The sequence below is a fragment of the Triturus cristatus genome, chromosome 5_2 (genome assembly GCF_964204655.1).
Source record: "Triturus cristatus chromosome 5_2, aTriCri1.1, whole genome shotgun sequence".
In the NCBI taxonomy this organism is placed as follows: domain Eukaryota; kingdom Metazoa; phylum Chordata; class Amphibia; order Caudata; family Salamandridae; genus Triturus; species Triturus cristatus.
This window is the reverse complement of record NC_140588.1, coordinates 1,064,161,502-1,064,181,428: the sequence shown is the minus strand read 5'-3', so window position 1 is coordinate 1,064,181,428 and position 19,927 is coordinate 1,064,161,502. Positions and strand designations below refer to the sequence as shown.

General features: G+C 41.7%; 1 protein-coding gene across 3 annotated transcripts in view; it reads left to right on the top strand.

The window, feature by feature from the left end:
* The window catches only part of EDA (ectodysplasin A), a 1,792,848-nt gene that overhangs the window by 110,534 nt on the left and 1,662,387 nt on the right, over positions 1–19,927 (top strand). The gene's annotated exons all lie outside the window — the stretch shown is intronic.

Genomic DNA, 19,927 nt, shown 5'->3' with positions numbered 1-19,927 from the left:
CAGCCTTCAGTAACCGGATGTCTAGGTACAGGAAGACCGGTCATCTCAACTCGACAGATTGTCTGCAACAGCCACCATCACCTTTGTGAAAACCCAAGGGCACTGTAAAGGCCGCAAGGGGAGCACTGTGAACTAAAAGTGCTCTTGGCCTCTCTGAAACACCATGTAGTGTTTGTGGGACTGCAGGATAGGGAGGTGGAACTAGGCGTCTGACAGATCGAGTGCCACCATTCAGTCTCCTGGATCCAGTGCAGACTGTTCTTGGGCCACAAGGAGTATTCTGACCTTATCCTTCCAAAGGAAGAAGTTCAGAGGGCAATGATCTAGGATCGGCATGGCACCAGCAAATGATTGGAGCATCAAGCAGTCCCCATATCTGATGCCAGCACCCTCTCGATTGCTCCCGCTTTTAAGAGAGCGTGAACTTTCTCGCAGAGTATGGACAAGTCATCCTCCAGGAGGCATATTCGGGGGTGAGACCGATGAAGACACGTTCTGGAGCACCAATTGGTCGGTGTGATTCTCCTCCATTCAGGGGGGTGACAGGTGATGCCATCTCAGACTGGGCAATAGTCGTAGGCAACCGAGGGCACATCAAAGTGATTTTGCTTTTTAAGTGGCTGGGGGTTATGAGTTATATGATCTTGATAGTACGTTGCCCATGGAGGTCTGGACCAGGGGTCTCCAACTTTTTCTATAGTGAGAGCTACTTTAGATCATTGAAACCCTTCCTGAGCCAGTGCTCAACATACGGATTCCAAAAGGTTACACGACTTAAACACCGTGACTGGAGTACTTCCAATTGTGCTCCAGTGAGCATTATAGCATTGTTGCAGTTGCCGCATGACAAAAGGGATGACAAGAGAAAATAAAGGAAGAAAAGGAAAGGAGCAGATAAAAGAATATGAAATAATTAGAAAGCAGTGAAGAAAGAAAAATTAAGAAAGAAGTGAAAAAATAGAAAGAAAGGGAAAAAAACATTATAAACAGGAAGGTTAAAAGAAAAATAAAGATAAAAAGTGATAACGTTAATTAAAGCAAAGGAAGAAAGACGCAGGAAAGAAAGCAGCAGAAAGGGGGGGAAACAAGTGGAAAAAAAGAAGAAATGGAAAAAATAGTGAATGAGAGAAAGGTGGGGAAAAAGAAAAGAAAGAATAGGTGAAGGAATGAGGAAGAAAAAGAAAGTAGGAACACTGAATTAAGTAATGAAGAGAAATGCGATATGTAGAGGAAGAAAGAAAGTAGAAAGAAACAGCAAGCAAGAGGAAGAAAAAGAAAGGCAGGCGGAAGGAAGGAAGAAAAGAAGTAAAGAACCAAAAAGAAAAAGAGACAGCAAGAAAGTGGAGGAGAAAAAGTGAATCAAGATGGAAAAAGTATAAAAGAAAAAGAAAGATCCAAGCAAGGGAGTTGAGAAAGAGGAGGGGGAAAAATTGAGAAATAAAGAACATTTTCAGAAGAGGGTACACTGCACTGAGGGCTTTCCAGGCCTCGCAGTAAGTGGTACTTAGGCCTGTCATCTTTAGGGTGGTCCTCCCCCAACTTTTTCCCTGCTTACCTTGACTTTTTGCTGTACTGTTTTGTTTGCCTTAGGACTCTGAGCACTTTACCACTGCTGACCAGTGCTAAAGTGCATGTGCTTCTCCCCTAAACATGGCAACATTAGGGTATACCCAACTGACATATTTAGTTTACTTGTAAATTGGTATACCATATACACAGGGCCTGTAAACTAAATGCTACTAGTTGGTCTGCAGCACTGGCTGAGCCACCCACACAAGTAGTCTTTCAAACCTGTCTCAAGCCTTTCGTAGACTAGCATTGTGAATTCCATAAAATACTTTTAAGCTGTAATTCCTGGTTAGAAAGTAGAAGCTGCATCAAGTTTCATATCTTTAGAATGGTAATGATGAATCCCCTTTTAATGGTAAAGTTGGATCTAACATTATTATTTTGAAAATGCCACTTTTAGAAAGAGGAAATTTCTCTACTCTTAATGATGCTCTGTGTGCCTGGGGCATGTCTCCAATGTACGTGTTGGCTGGGTGACAGCTACACTTTCTGCATTCCCTCTAGATAGCCACAACACAGGAAAGATGGGTGTGACAGAGGACTCATTTGTATTCATCTGCATTCTGATAGCCTTCCTGAGCAGGATGGGAGATGGAGCTGGCACATCCGAATAGGCTGTTTCCTGTGCCCCACACAAATCACATTACTGACTACCCCCCACAGACAGCCTAGCAGACCGGGTTGGGATGAAAGGGGACCTGTGCCCTTCAAGGAGCTGCTTTGAAGTCACCCCCCGGCTTCAAAGGCACATTTGGGTAGAAGTACTGGGACTCTGACCCTACCAAATCAGTACACTACTGGACCTGTGAAGAAGTCTGCCAGGAGTTAGGACTGCTGTGCTACAAGGATTGCCACTCTGCTTGACTGACTGTTCTAAGGAACTGATTCACTGCTATGCTGAGCTGCCCTGCTGATCTCTGCCCCGCCGAGGACAAGGACTGGACCCATGTCACTTGAACCCAGAGTGACTCCAAGGGCATGCTGGCTTGCCTCCTATTTTCTGATGTCCCAGGTTCATGAAAGACTTCTTGCAATTCTGCTGGTGCATCTTGAGTACTACCCTTGCCTTAGGTGCTCCCTCCAGACCTGGGCCTTAGAGGTGGGTTTTTCTGCAGCTTTTCCTACATCGGCATCGATGCAGCAGAGGCTTTGCGCCGATCAGAAGTGACCCTTTGCCGACGCAGCGGCTGCCCGACGACCGTGTCTCTATAGAAGGCGAGACTCAACGACACAGGGCCTCCAGCCTACAGGGGTTTGTCGACAAAGTTTCCATAGACGGCGCCAACGCCTGTCTCCATCCACTGGATCAACATGGCGCCTCCTCAATGTTGACGCTTTGCTCCATCCAAGGTACTCTGTCAGTGGGACCTGTCTTCTGTAGCCGGCCTGGCCTTCATCGCGTTTGGCCTGAACTCTGGATTTACCCTGGACTAGCGCGAACTCAAGTAAACTTTTAGCACTATTGATTTCTAAGCACTATTTTTGATTTATTCTTTAAAATTTCATAACTGCGGTTCTCCTTACTGGATTTTTGTCATTTTGTTCTTTATTTTCTCACAAAATTAGTCTCTATTTCTAAACATGTACATGTGTGGAGTCTCTTTGTTGTATTTTCATTGTGTTAATTTGTGTTTCTGTGTAGGGCTTATACTTTTCACATTGCCTCTTTAAATAAGCCTGCCTGCTATGTTACCAAGCTACGAGATGGTGAGCAAAGGTTATCTTTCAATGTGAATACAGCTTACCATGACTAGAGTTGTGGTTCCTGCTTAAACAGGGTGCATGACTGCCAACCAGAAATCCCGTTCTAACAGGGGTGCACATATTTTCAAAGAGCTGCCTTTGTAAAAGGGCAGCTGCATATTTTCGAACCATCTGGCATGCAATGAAGTGTGAGAGAGGCAGCAAGCTACTGGTAGCTCACGATCGACCTGTTGGAGCTCCTAGGCCTGTTTCACAGCCTCTTCTCCGAAAGGACTAAAAGATCTGTTGATTCTGAGGTACATATTGATGCCCTACCGAAACCTCAAAAGGGGCGAAATTGCTAGGGGAACTGCCGAGTAGGCTAGTCTTGGCCTAGAGGACGAGCAGTGTCCTTGCTCTCTTTAAATCGGTCTAAAGCTGAGTCAGCCTGTGTTCCAAGTAGCCTAGAGCGGTCAAAGGGCATGTCCATCAAGGATTATTGAAGGTTTGAGGAGAAGCCTGTGAAGCGAATCCAGGCATGGCGCTGAAGCATTACTCTGGTCCCGACTGCTCTATCCAGACAGTCTGTGTTATTCAGGCCTGAGCAAATGAAGTATTTCGCCAAGTCCTAAACATCTGAAATCAAACAAAGTTGGTAGGGTTTCCTCTCAGACAGCTGGCAAGATGTGTCCCACAACACATGCAAGTACTAACCAAGGAAGCAAGAGGTATTCTCAGACCTAGGACAAGGCTGACTGAGGAGAAAATTGCTCAGTGAACGTCTCCAGATTCCTTGTTTGTGGTAATTGTGGGAAATTAATTTTGGTTTAGGCGACTGGTGAAAATGTGTATGACAATGAATGTGAAAATCTGTTTCTCCAGGAGCGTGCAGTGCCGGCTTGCCACTTGCTATTCACCGGAGAGCAAGTACCATATTTCACACAGGTACCGACCAGGACACCCGTCGGGGCCTAATTAAATGGTAAAAGAGGTTCTTGGTTGGTCTATGCAAGACTGAAAACCTGGCATGGTTTGGAGAGGAGATGCCAATATCTAGGGATGTATCCAGACCACTGGTATCCTGATGGTCATTAAATTATTTGCCTTTGTCATATCTGTCTTGTTCATCATCATTGTCCTCATCATAATAGTAGTGAACGTATGTGTCCGGCTCTAATTGGGTATATTGTCAAGGTCTGGATGGAGAGAGATGGGTATCTGAGTCAGATAAGACTATTGGTTATGTTTCCGACATTGGTGCCAGTGTTGCTGCCCAAATCTGTGGTGTTGGTTGTGGGGCGCATCGGTCGTGGTGCTGGGCTGGAGTTGGTAGTCCTGAGCTCGAGGAAGGGGCAAGCCTCAAAACTAGGTTGAGGCGCAGTCTGGGCAGACTTGCCGGTAGTAATCCTACTTGATGCCCACTTAGATCCCTGGGGCATGAAGGTGCGCTAGAGGGATCCAGTGAGGCACTGAAAATGGTGTATCAGGACTGTTTCTGCTTTTGGAGCTGTTGTGGCATCACATTTGGCCTGCAGAATTCAGGCGTTATTGGGACCAGCACTGGAATTTGTTCCAAAATGGAGGACAGACTTTATGGCTTAAAGGTGACTTGGGCTCCCACATCTTCACGTGGTGTGAGTGACGGTGGGAGGTCGCAGATAGACTTGCGTTTAAAATTGGGGCAGCAGTTGCACAAGAACGAGTCATTTTTGGAGCCAAGGCCCTAGAGATTCACATCGCAGGTGTCAATTACAGACATCTGACAATAACATTTAAAACACCGCTTAAACCCTGCTATTTTATAGGAGACATACTGCACACTGACAAGTTTTAGATCGAAACAAGTCTGTGTGAACAACCGGACTCAAACTCTGAATCCGCGTCGGCAGATGGAGAAAGAAAGGAAATAACGCCAGCATGTGCATATATGGAGGACCAGCGTCACATCCGGGGTGGGGCAGAGCTGCACGACGTCATCTGCTGTCGCACGGAGGAAGTGCTAGGGAAAGTTTCTGAATCCAGTCTAGCACCTGGGGAATTTCACAAGGTGAGGTATCTACGGTTAGAAGTCTCTACCAGAAAGCGCATTTTCTGAGTTCCCCTTCAGAAAGGTCAGCTAATTCTTGGCATTTTTGGACATTATTTGGAAAATATGTCTCATAAAAAGGCAGTCTGAATTCAATTTTTCCAAATATTTTCAGAAGCGACTGTTGAACCCTCACGGGGGTCTGGCTTGCTTGCTACATTTGTGTGATGCAGGGACTACAGCTGTAACCTGGTCTGGTTTTATCCCTTTTGAGCAATGTTGGTTTTTCTTGTTGTCCAAAAAGGTTTAAAAGCCATGCTAACAGGTGTTGGGTTTAATATGGTGGAGACATTAATAAGTATTAAAAGTACGTTCTACCCAGTCAGGTCTATCAGCTGCCAACCACTCCCGTCCCCATAGTTAGTTCCCAGAGTACATTTTTCCCCTTCCAACAATGCAGGCACGTGCACTTTCTAATGCTAAGGTCATCTAATGCCCTCTGTAATATTATAATTACATTTTATTCATTATCAGCAATGTTAATAGCTAAACATGTTTTAAAATACATCATTTGCCACTCATGCCCCAATGAGTCAATTGTGAAGCTTTTCCCCCAAATGTCACAAAAGTTATCTCTTACTTCCATCATGTTTTAACCAAATTAATAGGTCCAGTGTGCTTTAAACCACACCCTTTGGAATATATGATGTTACAACGGAAACCATTACAATGCATACTTTTACATCACAGTTTAAAACTACCATTACAACGCGTTCCATTACAACACATACCCATTACAAGCCATAATATTTTTTTCTGCAGCAGTAGGATAGCTTAGGGGAAAAAACACGACTATTCTCCCTCCAGTGAAAACAACAGTAGGGAAAGTGTTGGATAGCGTAGGGGTAAACATTACTATTTCCACTCCAGTGAGTGCAACAGTAGGGAAAGTGTTGGATAGCTTAGGGGTCAAAATTAGTATTCCCACTCCAGTGAGTGCAACAGTAGGGAAGGTATTGGATAGCGTAGGGGTAAAAATTACTATTCGCATCTACCTCAAAACCCATATCCACCCTAAAACTTAAAATTCTCCATTACTAACCTTACAATGCATTGTGATGGCATGCGTTGTAAAGGAATTGCGATGTAATGCCTGCGTTGTAAAGGTTGTTTCCCCACCCTTTGTCATATATTCCGCCTACATTTTCTTGGTCCCAGTCTTCAAACCTCCCTTTCAAAATTGTATCTAACTACTGCTTAGTGGATGATCATGTTGCTGGCCTTTTAAAAACAGCCCAACAAAGGCTCCTTTATTCATGTATGTAATTGGTTTTGCACCAACCTTGACTAGAGTCATCAAAATGCTATACACAGTTGAAAAAATGGTAATTGTTTAAACAGATGTATTGTAGAGGCCTTCTTAAAGAGAGCAGGCTAGGCCCATTCTTTGTTGCTGGTAAACAGGTGTATTTGTAGAGCAAACATTCACCCCTGAAGACGTTTCTTGACAGATAACCTATGTTTTTGTTCCCCAACTCAATCACACAAAGTAAGGCTGAGAGGATATTTCACGGTACAAACCTGTGAATGGAGGCTAAGCAAGGACTCACTGGGTGGATGTTTTAGTGCACATAGACATAGGCCAGGCTAAAGAGTCACATAACTTGAAGAATGACAGGAAAAAGTTTGCTGCGCTTTTTTTCCTCATTTCACTTTTAGTATTTCAATGTATCTTGTGAATTGGTTATAGTATACTGAGTGCCCCCGAGATGATACTTAATACATATTTTAAATCACACCCAGATTTTAGGTCTTAACTCTAGACCGCGCATGCACTTTCTCAAAAGAGACCTGTTGTATATACTTTGTGGGCTTCCCTTTTGCTGGCTCCATCGCGCCTCTCCTAATATTTCTCCCCATTAGTCCATGACATGCATACGTCATGCCTCTCCCTGTTTTAAGCCCTCCCTGAGAGCAGGGACCAATTACTACTATCCATCCACTCCTCCCATTTAATGACCATTTTATTAACTTCTTTTTTTTTTTTGTTTAAGAGCCTACCTCAGTAGATGTTGTTGTGTTCTCACTCGCTCAGAGCCGTTTCTGTAAACAGGCCTGTAAATCATTTTATGTTTCTTGTCCCGTCCCCCAATTACCCTCCTCCCGCTTTCTCCATCCTGCGCCCCAGTCTCTGCTTGCCCTGTGCTTCTCCAACTGCCTGTGAAATTGCTCTCCCCACTCTGTATTTTTTCTTATCCCGTCCCCCAAACACCCTCCTCTTGCTGCCGCTTTCTCCCTCCCACGCCCCCGTGGCTGCTTGTCCTGTGCTATTCCGATTGTAATCGAACAGACCTATAATCGCGTTCCTAGGCCTCGAAAAATCATAAAAATGTTGCTAGACCTACTGGTCTAGTGACTTAAATAATCTACTTGACCTATTTGTAATGCTCTTGACCCATAAACTGGTTTCAATTATGTGAAAGTGGACAACTATTTTAATTCATTGAGCCACCATTTTCTTCCTTATCACACAGAAGAGCACCTTCAACTGTGCGAGTTCAGCATGTCTGCTGTACAAAAAACTTTTGTTTGATTTAATAGATTATTTTTTTCCCATTTATAATACAAATCTAGCCACAGGATACACATGACCTCTGACTTGCCTCTTAGTTCATCGACAGCGTTGGCATCCGGGCGGGGGCAGGAATGTTTCTCAAATCATGTTTAAAAACTATCACTTTTATTAAATACATAATTAAAACAACAAATTAATCACATGTGCCAACTTAAGATAAATGTCAAAAGGAAAATTGCATATTGCATTAAACGTGAATCTGTATGGTTCCCTGTTTGTATTCAATATAAAAAAAAATACATAAAGCATGAAGTGGTAGCACACTGTCATTTGTAATCAGCAGATTTTACATTGAAATGGCCACAAACTTTCCCACTGGCATGCATGTACAACAATGTTTGGAAATGGTTTCTGCAAATGTGTCATTTGCATATCTACAAGTACGGTTTTCTAGTTTGTTTTGCTCTTACTTAACGCTTTGTTTGCATCACGCTTCTTATTTACAAAAAATGTGCTTTCATAAGTCCTGATATTTGAAATATGTGAAATATTATTTAACAGCTATTTATTTAATTGTTATGTGTTAGAGAAAAATAACTGACCGCTTCAGGCAGGTCACTTGACAAGAACCTCCAACTCTATTAAGAGAGAGAGAAAAATAAATTTAATTTTCCAAGCTGCAGTTAGTAAAAAGGCAAACTGCCGTTTGACTTCTTTCCTTGAACAGACAGCAAATGTGTCCAGATAAAACAAGATTTAATGCCATCTTTTTTGCTCATTCATTTTCTGAATGAACAGAACACCTGCTGTTTCCAGCCTAAATTCACTTTCTAGATGGGACTAGCAGGTGCTAAAAATAGCTCGACCAGATTAAATGTTACTCACAATTGCAAGTGGACGAACAGATTTTTCAAGGCCTGGTTCATATCCTGTTTTTTCAAGCCACAGCATGCTTTCCAATTACCTGGAGAACGTTCGTGGGAGAGTGCAATCCCCTCCATGGTCTCCATTGCCTTTCAAGGTCATGTGACCAAATAGTTTCAGCTGCCCTTCATTCATTCTAACCACCCTCCCCACCCTTTGGATAGTTACAGACAAGCATTGGCACAGCCAATAGGTCTTGCCTTTGGGACCGTATAAGTGGTAAGTCATGCAGCACATTATCCAGAGTGCTGTGCCGCCATGGATTGAAGCCTTGTCATGCTCATCTGCACCACTTTTGCATCTTGTGCAATAGCTCATTGGTGATTTTTTGCAATCAGTCTTTGCTGCTGGCCATCAGGGCAACATGGAGAAACTAACGCAATAAACATATGGCACAGCTGTTTATAAAATGACTCTGGTGTGTAATACCATTTTAGCACAGACAAATTCTGATCTATGCTTAACTTGTGAAAAAGGGAATGAAACAGATTTTCCAATATTTATGCTGCTTGTTTAATAAGGAACGGAACAAACATTGGAAAGATTATGAGGTGCAAATTAAAAAGGTCAGCAACAAAATCCGTGTACCGCCTTGTGGTCCAGTGTCACATTTGTGATACCTTCAGCCTGTCATGGCATTTTAACCATCAGCAGTTTGCAGGCCAGGATGCGTATGCCTAAACTGTGAACTGAAACTCCCAGAATGCAATCTGCAGTGGAAAGAGGTTGGAGTTTCCATTGATTGGAACCACTCCTTGATTACTTGGAAATCTTTATTTTTGCTTAACTTGGAACAAGAACACTGCCCCAGCAATTCCCCACTGAATTCATTGATGCCATGCGTGTCACCCTCGGCCAGTCCTATGTTTTTGTTCCATTCTGGTACGTATAGTATGTAAGGGCTTCAGAATGAAAAGTACTGTCTATTGTCTAGGAATTAAAAGGCCATGGCAGGCTGAATGTGTCACGTGACACCTGTGCACATTTGATCTGGATGCGCCTTTCTTACTTCTCACGGAGTGGTATCTGGTGTGCCTTTTCGTCCAGGTTTGATAACCAAACAGACAAAATGGAAACCTTAAAACTGAATGTAATGCGATGTGATTGGGCTAGTGAAATGCTCCTGTATTTTAGCCCAGGATGCACGCTCCAGTGGCTGCAGCTTCAGGTGTATTTCAGAGAGACCAATGCCCTCCAGGTGGGCTGAGTGAAGTAATTTACTGGTGAATACGGAGGCATAGCCAGCACCTCGTGGCCGGAGATAATGGAGTGAAGAGAACTCCACAAAAAGTAAGCAAATTAGTGAAGCAAATCATTGTTTTCTTTTGACGAGGGGGTACGTGAAAATGCCAAAGCCTTGCTGATCACATCTGGTGGGCTGGAGATGCGATGTTCTGTATATTAGTACCAAGCACAGAGTGCCCCTCTGGAGGAAGAAAGAGGCACGGGTTGTGTCTCAGCATCCGATGCCCACAGGTGCCTAAGCTTCTGCAGCGCCAGTAAAATGGCTTATAGGCTCCACAGGTCTAGAAGGAGCACGCCTTTTTGGTCCAGAATCTATACCCAATGTTCACGAGGGCAAACACAGGAATCTCGGTGGTCTTTGTATGCAATGTGTCCAGAACAGGCACTTGGCAGCAGGTGCACGGACCGTGCGGCGACCCAGCCCTGGGCTCATGCAGAGGAAGCTTCTCGCTTCCTCCCTCCCAGACACCAGTGACATTTTGGAGTTGTATACAGTAGCATCTCGTTCCATTCCGGAAAGACTGCGGGCCAGGCAGATCTTCTGGTGGCCTGCATGCCGCTATTTACATAAAGGACCTAACATATGCGAGAGTTGCATCCATTAACAGGCTTTACAGTAATCATTCCCTGCTGGTCAAGCTAGAGTAAAACTAATAGCAATGAACCATATCCACTTCTGATTTTGCAAACGCCCAAGGCTAAAACAGCGGGGTGCACACGGGGGGTGGAGGGGGTGACTAATATGGACAAGTGACAATGCAGTGGTAACCCGAGCACTTGTGTGGTGCAAACAATAGTTGAAAAGCTTCAAGACACTTTTTCAAAGTAATTACAGTAACGTTTTACCCAGATAAAAGCGGGAGTGCAAGGCACACAAACACAGCGGGCTTTGAGTGTGATGGAAGAAACTCATTCTCCAACCCTGCTGAGAATGGCAGGGTTAGACTTGTTAAAGACCTGCATACAATTTTATTTTTTTTTAAATAAAAGCTGAGAGAAAGTGCGGTGTCACTAAAGCGGATGCAGAGTTCAACTAAAAAAAATAATATATACATATATTTTTTCTTTTTTCATACAAAGGTGGTTGAGTGCTTAAACTTGCATTAAATTAAGCAGAACTCCAAGCTTTGAGTGCCGCGTCCTTTGTATGAAAATTGACGTTTTGGGCCAGGATCCGGCCCCTACGCAGAGCTCCCGCTGACGAGCGCGCTGGTTCAGAGGGTCACATTGCAAGGAATATATATATATATATATAGCGTTGTGATTGTACAACTTTTGAAATTAGAGCGGCACTTAATACACTACTATAACATAACACTTTACGGTTGACCTGTTTAAGTACTGCAAGAATTTGTTACTGTTACATAAATTTGCAGGAATAATGTTATCAACCTCCGAACATCCGATGGCAGAGTTAGATCAGCCAGGATCCGACCAGGTGACCCAGTGATAACAATACAGTGGCATAATGAGCTGACTTGCCACTTTCTTGCAATGGTCTCAACGTCTAGGTGGTGGTTGTAAATCTAATTCACTGACTGGAAAGGAGATATGGTCAGACTATACCATGTTTATATCAAACCGGATAGACACAGCAGTGACCCACAAAACCCCATATAGTAGGAAATGGGAACAGATTTAATAAAGGATTCCTGAATTTGAATCTACGCATGCAATGATCACTGCATTTAGACAATTGTTGGCCATGATATTTCTAGCCAGTTAGACAGCTCAGTGGGTGGAGAGCCTGCAGCAGGCATGTGTGTGTAACATGCAAGTCGCAGTATGAATTGCACTAAGGCAGACTAAGGCATCAAAATTAATGTTCACAATATGCTTACAAAATGTGAACAATTTCAGATAAGTCAAACTGAATTATGATTTGTGAATTTGAGCAAATCTTTTTTTTTTTCCCAAAGATTTTTATTAGAGAGATTTTACATAAAGGATACGACAGAGCAACCATAGCAATGCAAAGCATAAAAGTGCATATATTTCATAGATGGGTGATATAATAAAATGGTTTAAATAGAGAAGGATCCTTGCATTGCTGATCTTCAAATATCCTACAAAGGGGAACGAAATGGGAGAGAGAACAAGAGAGAAGGGAAGGTTGGAGCCCTTGAAACAGGAATGATTTGCATTAGCCAACTTATTTATGTGGATGGTTGTTGTTAAACAACAGGAGCCCAAATCTATGTTTGCTGAGGTTGTATATTAACTTGGCATTGTTATAGTGTGATTTAGATTAGGTGATTAATGTGAAAAATAGATAATTCAATGCAATGAGTGATTTACGAGTTCATGGGGATATTGCTTTTTCATGAAGAGGCCCAGTTTGTCCCAATGTAACATGTATGACAGGATACATTTTAATAGGATTTCCATTACCATTGTATTGTTTTAATTCCCATTATGAGAAATAGACCCATTGGTTGTAAGTCATGGCTGATTATAATAAGAGGGGGTGTAATACACCATGGACCCAGGGATATATGATGTAATTTAGGGAAAGATTTTTGTGAAATATCCTATTGATAGTTTTTTCAATTTCTGACCAGAAAGGTCTTAGAATAATACAGTCAAGTAACGTATGTTCAATAGTACCAGATGAATTATTCGTTCCAGCATTTGTCTAAAGTTAATATGCCCAGTTTCAATAATTTTGTTGTTGTCCAGAGCGATCTGTATACAGTCCATAATTTGCATGGAGTCAGAATGAGAGATAGATATCCATATTTTGACCACAATTTCGGTAGGTGGTGGGATATTAAGTGACAAGCTCAATTTATTTTGTCTTGTCACAATGAGTCTTTTAATGTGATGATTTGTATTTAATACTTTGCAGATTTGAAGCAGCATGTGATTATCAGGAAAGTTCCACTTGTAATAATGCTAAATCAGAGTTGTGGATTCTTTTTTAAAAGTTTACTGAGTGCTGCTTTTATTTTTAGAAAGCTGTTCAAGTCTGTTATGTTTATGTAGATTGTGTAGTTCTGCAGATAATTTCTATGTCTTTACCAAGTTGAATTCCCTTACCTGCCCAGATGGGCCTTAATGGGCTCTTCCATCAATTCTAAGTTCAGGGTTACCCCAGAGAGAGAGAGGCATGGTTTTCAAAGCTAAAATGGAATCCATAATGATATTATGGGAGTGTTATAGTTTTTTTTTCATTGTTAGCAGTGTAAGCAATGGGTACAGTCTGACAGAATTTCCTGATTTTTAATCCTCAGTGGTTTGTCCTGTCTTATCATTTGTACCCAAAACACAGCTCGTCTACAAATGAACCCCATTTGAGAACTGTAAAAATGTAGAAGGATGATACGTCCATGGGTTTTGTTTATTCCTCATGTCAGGAGGGATATTTTTGCTTCTTTATATTTTCATATAAAGGCAGATACTAATTTATCTAGAGTTTTAAAAAATAGAGTTGTAGGGGGAAAATAAAGCGATAAAATTAACTAAAGGAGCTATCATCAATTTGGTGGACTCCGCTTCGCCCCACCATTTCACAAATTTAAGAGAACATGCATTAATAAGATTCCTGATTTTTGGAAGTAATGTTTGTTCGAGATGTTTGGGGTCTATTATGTTTCTTTTTCATAGTATACCTAAATACTTAATGCACTTAAATTCATAACTAACTTTAAGTTATTTATTACTGCTGGAGAACAAAGAATATTAGACGGGAAAATGTTGGACTTACCTAGGTTTAGGAAGTATGCTTGACCCCTCCGAGTCTTGATTCATTGTGTTTAGTATTGAGTGTTTGTCATTAAATTAGCTGTGGAAATCCAATACATACAGTTGGTATTATGTGCACTTCCAAAATGTAAAGCAAATGTGCTTCTTCTTGAAATCGAACCTTTCAGAGGCTTCTTTCAATGCCAACAAATTCCCTGTTTCAGCTCCTTTTGAGTCATAGCACTTCCCACATTGTAACACATCGAAAAGTAAGTGAAATGTTGTTCTTTTGTTTTATTGTAAGTTATGTGACTGATTTAATTGACAGTTGGCTAAAAGAACCATTAGAACATAATCTTTATCCTACTAATTTTAACAGAATTTAGGGAACAACAGTTCTTCACTCCTCAGCAGACCATATACCACAACGTGGGTACTAATTCTGAAAAAGTGAGGATAACCAAATATGTGTAAAATATAGTGACGCCCAACTGTCCTACCTCCCAAGAAAGTCTCTTGTAGAATCTTGCCCCTCACCAAAAATAATGAATAAGCACATTGCTCAGGCCAGTGACATAAGTACATTTCCAGCCATTGAGTGAAAACACAACTGACTCAATTTCTTAACGAAAGGAAATGAGATTTGAGACCTTTGCACTATGGAGTAAATAATTGATATACAATGGTGGGTGGGGGTTTTGGAGTGTATTTAATGATTATTGGGGCGAGAAAGCAAAAGACATATGGCTGGGTTCAAACTGGAATGGCATGGTGAGCAAAAAAACGATGGATTTAGGCCCAGATCTCTGTACTGGGGTGAATGTATGACATTGTTCTGAATTCTGTCCATCAACTGTTGTTTTTGCATTTGTCACCCCGAGTGGGACGGGTATGCTCAGACGTGAGTCCCGTGCTCTCCATGCCACTGGAATCAAGCTATCCTGGCTGAAGAGGGGTGAAACCCCGAAACCGGTCCTAAGATGCTTGGTTTCAGTCCAGGGAGGACCTGGCTTGGCAGTTCGGGCTGGACTGTTCCCCTGAGGCACAGGGTCAAGACTGATTTGCATATGGCTGAGTTCAAACTGGAGTGCCATGGTGAGCAAAAAAACGATGGATTTAGGCCCAGATCTCTGTACTGGGGTGAATGTATGACATTGTTCTGCATTCTGTCCATCAACTGTTGTTTTTGCATTTAATGATTATTGTCCAATGTCTTCATAGTTACATGGACTATAATGCATTCTTAAAACTTTACAATAATAGAGCAATTAATGTATCTTGCTATGAGCTCTTCCAAGTTCTGACTTCTCTGCCAGGTACCGGGCACATGTTGAGTACAGCTTTATTCTCAACTTACTTGTCTTGTGACCCTTCAGCTTCAAGGTTCATCTCTTCTGATTGCTGTTCTCTTTGTTGTTCTCAAAGTAATGTATAATCTCTAATATGAGAGCTTGCCTCAGAAGTCAGTTTGCTCTCCTCTGGCTTCAGGTAAGATAAACAGGCCAATTTCACACATGGGCGATGTTAGCACAAATGTACCAGTGGCTGTATCTACTATGAAAATATGAATTAAAACAAATGCAAGCTGCAAAGGACAAACTGCAGTGCAGCAGAGACACAACTGCCTGCTTCATTTCTTCAGTTTCTTCCTCATATCGTCTTCTGTTGGGTTGTCACCTTAAGAACCTATTTACCAGTTATTAACCTTAATAACAATCCTAATATGACCGTAATATTGTTGGAACGATTTTATATCATCTAAACATACCCTTAAAGTAGATTCAGAGCACTGGCTGAAACTAGACTTCTCTGTGCAAACGGACATAAAGGAGAAAATGGCTCTGAGATGAAAATAGGCTGACATTTCCTCACGGAGGGTCCTAAACATTACATAAAGTATACATTACCACCAAACTGACAGTAGTCATTTCAGCGGACAAAACCCAAACTAGACCTGCTCTGGACAGGATTTGGGCTTAGTAAATGGGGATTTTGAAAAAACCTCTGTGCTTCTAGAGTACTGCAAAGTGCATGGGGGTCAGAGGCTGTTATAATAGCAAACAGCTCAATAGTAGAAGGCTCTATCTGCGTTCCATTGGAGGGTAAAAACGTTGTTTCGTTATCGGGTTGCCACCGTTGGAAGAGGGGTGGACAATGGGGAGAGAATGTTCAGCTGGCAATAATACACATGGGACTGGTGCAACAAAGCATTGTCACATTTAAAGTCAGAGCTGAGAGGCATTGGGTTGTACTGTCTGCTTGAAAGTGAGTTTGCAGTATTTACCTCTGCTAGCTGAGAGGCATTGGGCTGTACTGTCTGCTCCAAAGCGAGTTTGCAGTATTTACCTCTGCTAGCTGAGAGGCACTGGGTTGTACTGTCTGCTTGAAAGTGAGTTTGCAGTATTTACATCTGCTAGCTGAGAGGCATTGGGTTGCACTGTCTGTTTGAAAGTGAGTTTGCAGTATTTACCTCTGCTAGCTGATAGGCATTGGGCTGTACTGTCAGCTCCAAAGCGAGTTTGCAGTATTTACCTCTGCTAGCTGAGAGGCACTGGGTTGTACTGTCTGCTTGAAAGTGAGTTTGCAGTATTTACCTCTGCTAGCTGAGAGGCATTGGGTTGCACTGTCTGTTTGAAAGTGAGTTTGCAGTATTTACCTCTGCTAGCTGATAGGCATTGGGCTGTACTGTCAGCTCCAAAGCGAGTTTGCAGTATTTACCTCTGCTAGCTGAGAGGCACTGGGTTGTACTGTCTGCTTGAAAGTGAGTTTGCAGTATTTACCTCTGCTAGCTGAGAGGCATTGGGTTGCACTGTCTGTTTGAAAGTGAGTTTGCAGTATTTACCTCTGCTAGATATTCCAATGCCATTTGATATTTTTGAGTGAATGTAAATAGTCAGAGTCCTGTCTATAAATACTAAATAAATTTGTGGGACAGTACTAAAAAATGATTGGTGGCCGCTGAGACCAGCAGAGTCTCTCTCTTCTTACCTGTACTGCAGTTGAAGAGGCCAGAGAATTTTCTTTTTTTTTTCTTTTACTTAACCCACCATCACTGCTAATCTATCTGGTCTCTCCCCTTTTACACTTGACAGGAGAGGGATTGATTAGCTGATTGCAGTGACGCAATGTTTAGGGTAAATATTTGCACTCTGACAACATAAAATGGTATACTGAGCTAATTCCAGAAGCTCCGACTGACTGAAAATGCATATATTTGAGACCCAATTTACATTTTGGGGAAATGAGGTGTGTTAATTTTGGGGGAGGCAAGGCTAAATATAGTATTTACAAATTAAATTGAGATCATTAAATTAGATTTGGGGATACTTACATGATGATGAATACAAAAGGCTTTGAAGCTATTAAAGCAACAGAAAACTACTTCTTGATGTTCTTATTTTTACAATATCTGATTCGTGACAGTATGAAATGACAGAAGCTGCATTTTCCAAACTAAAATACTGCTGATGTTTGGAAGTAGGTAAATCAACAGTATTTATGGTATTACTTTTTTAGGCTTAGAGACTTTGGATAGCCATGAGTTGGCTCAGTTCTTCTGCTCCAGTAAAACAGACGATATTTTTAAAGTCCCTGTGTTATTACTTAAAATGTATTTATTTATGAGCAGAACCAAACATATGACCAGCAGAGCGCTTTACAACAGCAACAATGCAAAGGTGAATAATTTCAGTAAGGCGGGAAAGCTTCTGCAGTTATTTTTGAAGCAAGCCCTACAAGGGTCCTATCAGTAAATCACCAACCAGTTATAAACCAAATAATTTTTGGCTATATAAAATGTTCATGCTAACTGGTTTGTAAAGCGTGGACTTCAAAATGTAACTGGTTTTGGGCACTAACGAGACAGGGCACATTGCTAATTTTCTTTCAGTTATTCATGATTGAATGAGATACCAGATGCTAGAGTGACCATAGCATCCCATGGGGAAAGGAATGGTCCTGATTATCGACAGGTGAGGCCTGGCTAGGTACATGAAATCTCTTAATGAAATGGTGTTGCACATATTAACATCCTGTGGGTGGAACTTATGTTAAAAACTGGTGCCTTTGTCTTGGAAAAAGAAAAAAAATAGAGTGTTATGTAGCAAGGCTCTGAAAAGAGTAGGGGCACTAATGGATGTCTTTGGGTAGGGTGTTCAATAAGAAAGGTGGGCCTGCAAGAAGTCTGTGTTACCTTTGTTTTTGTAAGCAGACTTTAGGGTGATAACAAGATTCGTTTTGGATTAACAGAGTGTTGAAAGGGAAGGTAGAATTTTAACTTGTGCTGTAGTTATTTAGGGGCAAAGTTGTGCAGCAGGTAAAGCAGAATATTTAAATGGAAATTTGACAACTTTTCTGAAATGCCTAACTGCATTTGAGGTTTTTGATCTTATTTGATTTGATAGGTAAAAACCGAGGATCGAGTACAAAGCAGTCCAGTAGTCAAGCTGTGAATTCACTAGCGTAAAACTATCACGGAGTGGTGTAATGGAGAAATGAATGGAAGGTTTTTTTTTTCCCCAGTTGCCCCTTGCGAACAGTTGGATAGGTGAAGGTGAATTTACTAATGGTGATACAACGCTTTAAAAATATGTTAAAATAAAGTAACATTTCTAAATAAAGGCCATGTCATGCACAAACTGGGTTTTAATGTTGTGTTTTAATTGTCTGTTTTAGGAAATGTGATGTGATGTGTTGGTACCACACCGAATGTTTGTAGAGGTATTTTCTAAAATGTCAATAAAGATAGTCTTAAAAGACAGAAAACCAAGAGCTCTTTAATTGGTGCATCAAAAATGCTACTCCAATACAACTGTCCACAGAAATGTTTTAGACACAATGTTTTGATGGTCAGAACCGTGTGCTTTTAGTGGGCCAGGTTCTACCAGTCCTCAGCAACGACAGTAAAAAATACAATTGGATCGTGAAAGAGGTTCCCGCAGGCCACTTATGTCTGCCACCATAGCAAAAAAACGAAATGAGGAAGGCTGGAGAGTGAAAGCTAGGATGTTACCTTAATGTGTCTATGAAGAATGCATGGAGTACTTTCAGTAACTGCTGATCAATTAACACCCTTTCTAAACATTATTTTGGGTTGTTACGTTTTCTTACATTACTGCATAGTGATTGGCCAGTATACTACAAAAGAAGAAAGCGGAGGGCAGAGATCTCAAAAGACATCCTTAGCATCACCCAGTCCCTCAGTCTAAAAATCTTAATCTTGGTGGAACCAGGTAAGTGTTGTTCTCCATCAACTTCAGGGCAGGAAGAAAAATAATGTCTCCTGGATGCACAGTATATGTAGTGTAATGTACAGGCGTAAGCAGATATTTCTATTAATACTGATCTTGAGCAACAGAAACCATCATTTCTGGTGCTTACTGAGAGGTATTAAAACCCAACTTAACGGCACTCATTTTATCACTCTTGTACAAAAAAAGCATGTGTTTGATCTAGAGTCTTAAACTTGTGCCGTCCACGTTACATTCTAGTCTTGGCATCCTGTGCATAACTAGCAGCTGTTTATCCAGCACTAGTGAATAGAAAGTTACACCTAAATCTCCACAGTAAGCCACTGAATAACTTCTAGGATTGAAACCTGTAACCTGCCAAACACACTTACCTCTTCAATGCGTACCTTAAGTCACTGAGTTATATTATCATCAGCGATACACTTGGGCAGCACGAGACTGAAGTTTGGCAGCAAATACTGACATTCAGTTAATTAACAGCCTGGATTAACATTCCTTATGTGGAAGAAGACAACATGAAGTTAAAAGATTTAAAAATTATTGAGGATAAACAAAGCTTTTCAGTGTTCATAGGTTAATAAAATGAACACCACTGTGGTGAGTAATAAGACCGATTATTTACGGTGCTAATTCTCAGCAAAATTGAAGCACCAAGTGCTATATTAAAAACATCATATACATGTGTGTGTCATGGTTAGCCACTATGCATTGTGTGTGGAAATAAGAATGTCATGTATTCACAGGGTTCGGGGTAATTGTAAACGGTGTGGGAGGTGGACCCCTCTGCCTCTCGCCTAAGTGGGGCAGTAACTGATCCTCGAACGCTTCATAACTTAAGGGACTTACAGTTTGGGTCGACATGGGTACTGCGGTCGGAGTTTGGGCCGGCTCACGCTCCCCCTTAAAGATGTTTCTCCAGGGGAGGGGTGGCTCTCTCTCTCTGGGAAGGGGTTGGGCGACAGGCGCTCTGCT